This window comes from Urocitellus parryii, chromosome 1 (assembly GCF_045843805.1).
Source record: "Urocitellus parryii isolate mUroPar1 chromosome 1, mUroPar1.hap1, whole genome shotgun sequence".
In the NCBI taxonomy this organism is placed as follows: Eukaryota; Metazoa; Chordata; class Mammalia; order Rodentia; family Sciuridae; genus Urocitellus; species Urocitellus parryii.
The window spans coordinates 237,828,902-237,838,184 of NC_135531.1; positions in this window are offsets into that span (position 1 = coordinate 237,828,902).

Below are 9,283 nucleotides of genomic sequence, written 5' to 3' on the forward strand. Positions count from 1 at the left end.
ACAATTTGAATGACAAATTGATTTTCAAATTTTCGGGACACTAGTGGAGAATCTAGATGAACTTGCCTGGATTTTTGACCCACAGGCCTGTAAATTAGGAAACAGGCTTTTTTTTTTTTTTTTTTTTTTTAAAGGCACCGTGTTTTTGGTAATTTTCTTATGCAGTAACAAAAAGTGGATATGAGGCCATTGCTTTCCACTTATCAGGGAAAACATATGATCCTTAACCTTGTGAATTTGGCTTATTTTGCTTTACATAATGGTTTAATTCCATTCATTTTCCTGAAAATCACATAATTTCATTTCTCTTTATGGCTGAATAAAACTCAGCCGCGTATATATATCACATTTTCTTTACCTACTCCTCTGTTTATGGACACTTAGCCTGATTCCAGAGTTTGGCTATTATGAATTGTACTGCTATACACATGGGTATGCATATATTATTGGTAGTAAGATGACTTTAATTTTTTAGGATAAAAACTGAGGAGTGGGATAGTTGGGTCATAAGGTCTTTTGAAGAACTTCAATGCTGACATCCATAATGGTTGTACTAATTTACAATGTCACCAACAGTGTAAAAGGAAGGGCCACAAAATTTGATCTCTGAGGTACTCAGGAGAAATGTTCACTCATAACAGATTTTCCCAGTGAAATACCTTTGAGTCATTCAAGAAACATCATACCTCCATTATCTTTGCTGTATAATATGTAAAGGACTTCACAACTATGATTGCATTTGGACTTCAATGTTCTCTAGAGCTTCACTATGTCTTTCAAATCTTGGCAAAAAATAGTTATGTATTTAAATTTGGAGGATAAAACAAAAATCTTGGGGAATATGGAAAGTTGGTGTTAAAAATTTGGAGAGCTTCCAAAAGGGGTGAAAAGATGAGGAGGCTAAAGCAATTTGACTAGTGACAAGGTGAAGATGGGTTAAAAGAAAAGAATAATCAGAATAAGAAAGAGTTTGAAAAGTTTATTTTTAAAATGATAGACTAATAAAATGTTCAATAGAAAAACTGAAAGATATTGATCCAAATATAGAGCTAAAAGGAAGAAAAAAATATTTAAAAGAAAGGAAGAAGGTTAATTTGAGATGTATGAATTCAGATTATTATGATTTCACAAAAGAAAATGGTGAGGAAATTGTCTATAATAGAGGAAATTTACTAGAAGAAGTATATTTTCAAATGGAAAGGGTTTATGAAGTGCTAAGCAATACGAATAAATAATGGTTCATACCTAAATAAGTGGCTGAGAAATTTCAGAATGCGGGGGATAAAGAGAAAAAATCTGACCATTCACAGAATGCAAAAATAGGTGCAAAAAGGCAAAACTAGATAAGTATTAGATTTTTCATTTAATTATATGATACTAAAAGTCTTGCAGATGTTCTGAGAGAAAATAAAATTGACAAAAGAATTTTATATCTTTCTAAGTTATTTAACAAGACATAAAGATATAAAGACAAAAGAAAGTCATTTTCATTTATGTAGGATTCAGAAAGTTTACTACTCGTGATTAGTGATTAAAACAATAGAGAATTATACTAGAAAAAACCAGACTTGTTATTTTTATGTTGAAATGGTGACATATGTCCTTTTATACCATCTAGCTGGTTCATTTTTTTAGTGGTCTGAACAACTTCTTGAATAATTTCTGCAGGGAAAAAGCTTTTTCTATTCTTGAATAATCCAAGTTGTCTCAAAATTGCTTTCACAGATGAATGACATTTTACTTGGTTATAAAATACTTAAATTCATCTCCTTTTTCTTTAACCATAAACATAATTGCTATATATTTGGCAAATGAGCCATAATATACAGGGTATAAGTCTGAAACCAGAATTTTCAATTTCAAGCCCTTTTATTCCTGGAAGCTTGTATGTTCTTTGTGTTTAAGATTCCAAGCAAGATCATTTCATAAGTAGTTTTTCATTAAATTTTCCTGGCATTTGGCCAGTGCAATGTCTTCATCTGTGATGTTGTTGATTATGGCTTCTGTTCTGTTGCTTCTTTTTTTTTTTAAGTTTTTTTAATTGTAGATGAACACACAGTATCTTTATTTATTTTTGTGTGGTGCTGAGGATCAAACCCAGTGCCTCACACACGCGAAGAAAGTGATTTACCTCTGAGCCCCAGTCCTCCAGTTATTGTTTGAAGGAACACAAAATATATGTTTTATAGCTGAATTTGTTAATTTTTGGTTGTATTTATCTGTTATTGTCTCTTGTTTTTTTTTCTGTTTCTTCTGCTTTCAAGTGAGCTTTTAATATTTTTTTTTCATTCTAATGCATTGAAAGTTATTGCATGACATGTTTATTTTATTACACTTTATTGTTCATTTGCTATCTGCCTGTTGTTCACATAATTTTCCTTTCGTCTCAGGCACTTTTTTCATTGCAGACAGTTATCATATCACTATTTCCCTCTTTTTTAATAGACAACATATTTTCATGAATTTTACTAAGCATATAAACAGATATGCAATCTAATATTTATAATGTCTTTTTAAAAATACCCTTCCTCTGCCTCTTGAAAGGTGAGCCTTTTGTTGTTACAGAATATTTTCTTTGTTACTTGTCATTGAAGGATAACTTCAACATGTTTTATTGAAGACATATATAAGTTATGTCTAAATTAAGATTTGTTATACAATTTTCAGTAGCATTCATTAATCTTCCTATAAATATAGGGAAATATTATCTTAGTTACCATATTGAAAGAAAATCAAATAAAAACATCTTGAGAGTTCTCTAAATAGATGTACAACTTTCAATATTCTATGTGTAAATTTGAGTACCTTATTCACTGGAGAATCTTTCTTGTAGACTTCATGGGCCAGAATGTCACCAGTGTAAATATTCAATATAGGATCTATGTAAATAAAAAAATAAATGAATATTAAATAAAATTGCATCTTATTTTGTCTTGATTAGTCATTAACCTGGAAAAATCTAGTTTATCTTTTCTCTTTACCATCCAGGTGGTGTTTTTTTCTGGTATGATTTTTGGCACTATGCTCATCTGCATAGTAGGAACTGAATTTAGCTGATCTGTAGTTTAAATATATTATCAAATATTGCCTTTGTAAAAAGTGACAACACCTTCCATTCTCAGGACAGGGCCATAGCATATGATTATAAACAGAAAAATATGACATTCCCTAGGCAAAAGGATTTGAAATGTGTCTCTGTGTGTATAGTGTGCATGTGCTTTCAGATTCAGGAAGAGTGTATGATAATTAGACCTAAGTCTTGGGAGAAATTTCAAAATGAGATGATGACTTGAAGTAAATATCCCTATGGGAATATTATCCTATCTTTTGGTTTCCAAAAGTTGTTTCTTGCACTCCAATGGTATAGTTCTATGTAGGCCTGGATAATGTTGCCATAAGTAAGACAAAGAAAAGAAGAGAGAGCTCTACTGCACATCCATGCCTGCCTCTCAGTAACTCTCTCCTTCTACAATATTTGTTGATAGGAGGCAGCCTGCATCACCACCTTCTATTATAGTCAGGTGGATTAGGAGTGGACATATACTGAACAAGGTCATAGATCAGTTTGATTTTGGTGGTATGGCTTCACGAAGGTGACCTAGTAGGCTGGATTTGTTGGAAACTGAACTAAGACATGAAGGGAAGTTATTGTTGTGTGTGTGTGTGTGTGTGCGCGCGCGTGTGTGTGTGTGCATGCGTGCATATTTGTACACATGTGGATGTATGTGGGTGTAGTACTCCCACAAGTACAAAAGGAACCAGAATAGAGACAATAGCTATATAAGTTTGGAAAATGGAATGACTGATGAGTGGTAGGAAGGAGAACAATCTGGTGAAAGCTTCTGTATTGAGAAGGTGAGACAGAATCATTTACTCTGAAGATTTCCAAGAACCCAAAGATTTGGCACAGTTACCATTGGCAGTCAGAGAGTGCCATGAATGATATTTTAAAATAAGGGAAGCTGATGGAAAGCTGTTTAGGAAGGAGTTATTCTTTAGTTCCCATTTCCCACTGTGAACATTTACGCAACTGCCTCCACCCAGGAAAATCAGCAGAGATTTTTTTTTTCTGCAGGAAGTAGAAAAGAAGGGCTTTATATTGGAGGATACCAAGCATAAATGAAAGTAGTTCTATCAGACTGGAAAAAAATGTTCTGAAGTCAACATAACGCATTTTAGAGGTTGCATTTAAGCCACTTACTTTACTCTGTAACTAGATCACTAGTTTTGTTATTCAGCTTTCCATAACTATTCCAAAATATATGAGGCAATTAACTTATAAAGAGAAAAGATTTGCATGTGGGTAGAAAAGATGGTGGAATGAGACAAACATCATTACCCTAGGTACATGTATGATTGCATGAATGGTGTGACCCTACTTTGGTTACAACCAAAGAATTAAAAAATTGTGCTCCATTTGTGTACAATGAATCGAAGAGCATTTTACTGTTATGTATAACTGATTAGAACAAATAAATATTTTTTAAAAAAGAGAAAAGATTTATTTTGGCTCATAGTTTTGGAGGTTATAGTCCAAGAGCAAACAGTCCCACTACTTAGGGCCTCTGGTGGGCATTCTGGATAGAAGTGACAGGGTAGAGTAAAACTGCTCATCTCTTGCCTATAAAGCTAAAGGGAAGTAGTGGTGGTGGGGTGAATGACAAAAAAGAAAAGCAAAGAAAGAGAGAAAGAGGAAAAGGAAAAGGAAGAGAATGGGGTCCAAAAATCCCTTTGAGGGAAATTGCATGGAAATGGAAGGTAACCTCATTGTTATACAAAATTACATATAAGAGGATGTGAGGGGAAAGGGAAAAAAATCAAGGGAGAGAAATGAATTACAGTAGATGGGGTAGAGATAGAAGATGGGAGGGAAGGGGAGGGGAGGGGGGATAGTAGAGGATAGGAAAGATAGCAGAACACAACAGTCACAAGTATGGCAATATGTAAAAACGTGGATGTGTAACTGATGTGATTCTGCAATCTGTATGTATACGGGGTAAAAATGGGAGTTCATAACCCACTTGAATCAAATGTATGAAATATGATATGTCAAGAGCTTTGTAATGTTTTGAACAACCAATAAAAACAAACAAACAAAAATCCCTTTGAGGGTATGCCTTCACCTCAATAATCTAAGGCCCTCCCAATAGTTCTCACCTCCTAAAGGATCAAGGTATCTCAATAGTGGTACTGTACAGACTAACCCTTCAACACAGGGGCATTCAACACCCAAACTGTAGCTCTGGTGGTCAGGCGTTTACCTTCCAAGAAGAGAGGAAGAGTCTTCAGACAATCTGCCCAGCTCACAATATGAACAGTAATGAAAGGGGCTCAGTGATGACCAGATCATCTGTAGTATTACAGTCACGAAGCCCCTGTGCTGCAGTCCGGCTGCAGCAAACTAACCGGGGTGGGGGGGTGGGGTGGGGTGACAACTTGTGTAGATTGATACAGCAGGAATGGGAGCCGTTTATTGTAGGACAGGAGTAGTATTTATACATTCCACACAGCTTATCTTAATTAGCATAAACTAGATACATCAGTCAACCAATAAGAAATCTCCACACTTAATGGCTCGTTGGCCTTACTTCACAAACCACTCCCTCTGGCATTTTGCCAGGCACCATCCAGACTTGTTTACAGACTCTAATATTCCCCTGGCAAAATGCCAGGCGCCATCCTGACTTGTTTACAGACTTTAACACCCCTGTGTCCCTAGTTTCATGCTGGGGTTTTCTCACTGTCCCCTCTGAAGTATGAGCTGGAAACTAAGGATTAGAAATTTAGCCTAAATGAGATCAACTCCTGAAAGCAAAAATCCGTGAAGAAGAGACTCTGCCGTGAGAAAAACATGAAAAGTTTTGCACCATCTTTTCAGAGATGTCTACTGAACCCATTAAAAAAAAGAATAGAATGCTATAAGAAAGAAGTATTAAGAGGATGAAAAAGAGTTTGTAGCAATTTAAATTATGGCAAAAGAAAACTCAAGAATTTTGTAAGAGTTGTTGAAATTGCCCCATGAAAGAAAGTAAACAATAAAACCTAGCTAAACCTCACCACTACTACCATCAACAATATCACCAAAAAAAAAAAAAAAACAAACCCAGAAAAATTCAAGTTAGAAAGTATTGTAAGAGAATCTTAGAGCTCAAAATCTAGAATAATAGAAATTACAAAAAGAGACCAGAGAAAAGAAATGGGATGAAAAAATTGAATAAGTAATTTTTAAAAATTTGCTAGAACTAACCAAAATTGCCCTTCAAGTTTAATCTGTCTGTTGAGTGTAAGCAAACAGGTAGGAGAACCACTCAGGGGAGCACCCTACTTGCATAACTGGAGATCAGCAGTACATGCCTGTGGGCTGGACTTGAGTGCTCATTGTCAAGGCCTATGGAGGAAGAGGATGGGGAGAAAGAAAAGGAGCAAGAGGAGGTGGAGGAGGAGGAGGGAAGACAGATGGAGAGATAGAGACAGAGAAAATAGGGAGAGAGAGACTCAAGAATCTGCAATCAGAATTGCTTTTCATTTATCAACAACTCTGAAGTAATGTCTCCAAAATTCTAAGGAAAATGATTTCTAACCTAGGGTTCTATTCTTAGCCAAACTAAGAATTAGGCAGATGAAAACCATTTTCAGACATACACTATTTTAAAATATTTACCTCCCATCAATCTCTTTTCCCTTTTGTTTACCTTCCCTCAGTAGAGTATGTGCTCCAGCAAAACAGAGATACACCACTAAGAGAAAGACATAGAACACAGTGAATCATACAGGAGATATAGGCAGAGGGAAATCTCCAGGAGAGTTATTGTGCACCAGTGGAAGAGCCCAGACTGGAGCAGTTGAGAAAATTACAGATTTGTTATCTTGAATAAGATGAAACTGATAGACTATATGATGTTTTTGGTTTAGTTTTTAGAGATTCTCCTTGAATCAGAGATAGAGACTGAAATTAAGAAAAAAAAATTATCTTCGATCTCTCTTATATACTACCTCAGATGAGCGTGTCCACAGCTCTTTTGGGGGCCTTTGGGCACTTGCATCATCCCAGAAGCAGAAGGACTGACAATCTCACGTGAGTACACACTGACAGCACCTCCTCTTATACCAGGCTGTGCGTTTCTGGCCTCACATTCCTCAAAGTGACCTGTGGCTGTCAGCCTGAGGGCTGAGGGTGGTGCTCCAAAAGCAGGATCTTCATACTAAACCTGGTAAAACCAGGGCTTGGAAATGTTGGGGGATTTTAGGTCCTTGGGAGACTAATGGAAAACAGAAAGTGCCGGGTAGATTGTTTCCCTGCCCCCACTCCAGACTATCCTGATAAACAGACTGTGGAGATGGTCCTGCAGAATGGAGCACTCAGCCCAGAAAGTAAAAAATAAAAATAAAAAGAATTAACTAAAATCACTAACACACCCTTGCCACTGTCAAAGGGACAATAAGGCATTGAAAGACAAGGGACACTTTTGTTTTAAACATTGATTCTTTAAGTTATTTTAGTTAAAAACTTTGATTAAAACAAAAGTAAAAATAAAGAATACTGATTGCTTTTAAATAAGCCACTTCTCAGAATTTGGTGAGATGTTTTTGAGATCTGATAGTGTCTGATTTCAAACTTCATTGGCATCAAGGCCATCTTGTGTTTTTGCATATGTTTGTGATATATGGAGAGAGAGGGAGGGAATATTATTTATTCTACAAGTTAAATGTGAAAAGCTTAAAAACAGATTTCTTGGCAGCATTGGAATTCTATTTTTATTCCACTAGGTGTCAGTATATCACTATGAACCTGAATGTTGTTGGGCTTAACAATTATTCAATCATTCCTTGTACATAAACATGGTTTTATTTTTTTCCCAAAGGAGGATGATATAAAATGTAAATACAATGATGCAATAGTCCTGTGTATTGTAACTATTATTGTCTACCCAACTTTTTAACCTATTCAGAATAATGTCAGCTGCTTAAATTCATTAAGTTTTGAGGCTAATCTACATCAATAGAATAGAAAAAGAAAGCAATTTCCTACGACACAGGAATAAAAGTAATGGGTTTGCTTCCTGTATCTGTATTTTGGGTTTTCAGTCAGTGGCTTTTTTCTTTAGTGGTTATGAAAGACATTTGGCCGACGGGGAAGATCAAAAGTATAACATTTCCACCTTCTGTTGTCTAGTTTATAAATATGCTTTAAAGGATATGAGCCATAATTGAGTAGCTTAATGCCATGGTGACTGATAAGCTTTCTTGTTAAGAGGATGCATTGGGTAATTCATAAGCTAGATATTTTTAACTTATTTCTTTCCCCTGTCACTACTCCAAGTAGCATCATTTGCTTTGGCTTTGTGTGGACTTGACCTTGATTCTTCTGAAGGTAAGCTTCACTTAAATTAAATAGGGCAAACATGACCAGAGTCATACTTTCACCAGGTAGAAACAGATGAGTGTTTGTGAAAGTTGTTTCCTATTCATTTCTGTCTGCCTGGATTATGTATAAGATTTGTCATTTTGCCTAATAACACTCTTACTACTTTTTAAAGGAAAACATTACATGCTGAAGTATTTCTCAATTAACAATACATAAAAATGTATTAAAACATGCAATATTAGGCACTTGTTTTTAAGGTGGTCAACATCTTAAGTTTTAAGACACAAGGAAAAGGAACAGAGTGGTATTCAATGGAAAGGTAATCTGAGTTTACTGAAGTATTTTGAGCCTCTCATTAATGATTGTCAGTTATAATCTTGAAACTTTTCTTTGGATTTTCTTCTCAAAACTTATAGAAAAATTCTGCTTCACAGTGCTATTTCTCATAGTAAAAATTATTTTAAAAGTTAATATATTCAGAATATTAATCAGTTAAGTGACATAAAGCCAATATTAAACAACACAAACTGTAGAAATTTTGGGAGATTAGATTATTCCAGGCTGTAGGGAAAACGTGTAAAGAAATATTGGGCAAATAGATATATCTAAAAAATCCTCTTCTTTTTTATATTACAATAATATAAAAGCATGCTTACTTTTAATTCTCTATTTATTATAATTTTAATCATACCCCAAACATAATAGGTATGCAATAATATTTGTTAAAAGAATGAATTAAAGATACAAATAGAGTTTTTGTGCAATAGTTAAAAAGACTTGGTCAATTATTGAAGCAGAAGTTTGAGGAATTAGGACTCTTAGGGCTTTCTTAGGGCCTTGGTGGTGATATTCATAACTAGTTGGGACTGAGGAACAGGCACAAATTTGGCAGGAAAGAGAATGAATTCCTATTTTGGC